Source organism: Pteropus vampyrus, unplaced genomic scaffold (genome assembly GCF_000151845.1).
Source record: "Pteropus vampyrus isolate Shadow unplaced genomic scaffold, Pvam_2.0 Scaffold352, whole genome shotgun sequence".
Classification (NCBI taxonomy): Eukaryota; Metazoa; Chordata; class Mammalia; order Chiroptera; family Pteropodidae; genus Pteropus; species Pteropus vampyrus.
In genome coordinates, this window is record NW_011889133.1 from 785,114 (window position 1) to 787,260 (window position 2,147).

Consider the following 2,147-nt stretch of genomic DNA (forward strand, 5'->3'; position numbering starts at 1 on the left):
CCACCTTGAAAGGAGTCAGCAAACTCTATAGCAACTCTGGGGACCTATATCTGCAGGGTTCCCTGGATATCTCTATAGAAATGGGGAAACAGATGAGGGTTTGTCTGAGGGTGGCCGGAAGCAACTGGTATAGAATGGCGTGGTGCAGATGTGGGGTCTTTTCTAAAGAATTTTTTTTTTTTCCCAAACCTTGACCATCACAGCACTATTGGTTAGTTAAACTTTGATATCATCAGGCCCAGCATGAAGGAAGCTTCTGTGATGAGAACAAATCTCTGAGGGGTAGAGAACAGAGAGAAGCAGTCACGCTGTCATACGGTTGCCTCAGCCACATCTCTCTCTCTCTATATTTTCTGAGCTGTTATCCCTACCTCAGCCCTAGTGGGATTCATTCTTAGTGTAAAAAGAATGCAGTGCAATAAACATAGGACCGAATAGAGTATGTGAAAGAACTGAACTCAGGTTCCACAGAGATTGGCCTCTATCCGTAGATGCCCGACACACATGGAACCTCATGAACAGACACAGGGACTCAGAGATACCTCAACACTTGCATGTTGACTTGTCTGGAAAAACCTGATTGAAGCCTTGCAGGATCACCACCACGAGTTCTGGGACAGCAGTGTTATGGGAATGGTTTTTAACCAGGACTGCTAGATTCCCTCCAGAAGCGTGCCTCTAGAAGCTTGCTTCTGATAGCCCACACAAGATGCTGAGGGTGGGAGGTAGGGGAGAAATGGAATTCCTTGGCTTAAGGAAGTTTCCTCATTGTGCTTTAGTTAACTGGGGGGGACCTTCTAGCAGTTGGAAAAGCATCTGTTCTTTAAAAGCCATGTAACCTACTCAGAAAGGTTTGCCATTAGTAGGGACTAATTAGTCTCATTAGGAAGGACATTTGATCTTAAGAGGGCATTTGGTGTCTTGTTTGGTTCTAGTTCTATGTGAAGAAAGAGTATATATCTTAAAATATATTAACTATATTTTAGCAAACGAGTCTCTAGGAGATTATCATAGATGTATATGGTGCCCCTCTGTGGGAGGCTTAACTATTTGTGTCAGGACTATTATTTCTACAAGTTCCTCCTCAAATACTTTAGCTTTGGGAGAAATGGACAAAGATGTATCTGACAGCTTGACTGGTGGAGAGTAGCTCCAGTTCACCTGTCCCTAGACATAGCAAAAGAAGAGAGAGGGCACGGTTCTGCTCCAGATGTCACAGGAGCAGAGCTCTGACCCAGATGTCATAAGCGAGATTCAGGAGACACAAGGTTCAAGTGCTTAACAAAGTTTCTTGGCATTCTTTTCGTTGACTAGCTCAGGGAGCACGAGCAAGGAAAGACTTCTTGGGAGGTGATATGTTATTCTCCTTCATTCCTTTCAGGCCTGCCAAGAGGATGAAACGATGCAAGCCTATTGGAGCTGGGGGTAAGGTAGAAAACCCGTTTTAATTCTCACCCTGGCCAGCTTTGCCAACACGTCGGACTGTGCCTTAACATCTTCCCCTATCGTGCAGAGGTTCTCACCCACAGCTTTTTTTTGTATCAGGCACCTTTTGTATCTCTTGCAACACAGCATAGCTGGGCTTGAGTAGGAGGGGTTAAAATAGCTTCCTGTCTCTTGAAATGTTATTTTTCAAATGGCCACCATTTCTAATGCATTATTTACACATTGCAAGGCAGGTGACTCTTATTCAGATATTATCTGTGCTGCTTCTATGTTTCCGCGGCTGCGATTTGCCCTACTGTGACCATATCTAAATATGTATAGCAGCTGGGTTTTACTGCCCTTTATTTAGCTGATCTACTGGGATGTTCATGCTGCTGAATCCTAGGGCCCCACTACTTCGCTGTCTTAGATATTCTCTTCCCCAAGCACCTGGGACAGCACTGGAAAGAGAACCGAGTTGGAGGTAAGTCCCAGCCCTGCTGCTTGGGCAAGTCACACTTACTCTTGAGTCTCTATTTTTTCATATGTAAAATAGGAATAATGATGTTTGTTTGGTTCCCACACAGGGTTGTGGAGAGTCAAGGAGAATGATACCAAAACACTTCAAGAGCTGTCCAATGTTGAACAAATACAGAAAAAATGATGAAGCTGATGACACCAATGGTGAAGATGAAGATGGCGATGATGATGATGATGATGAT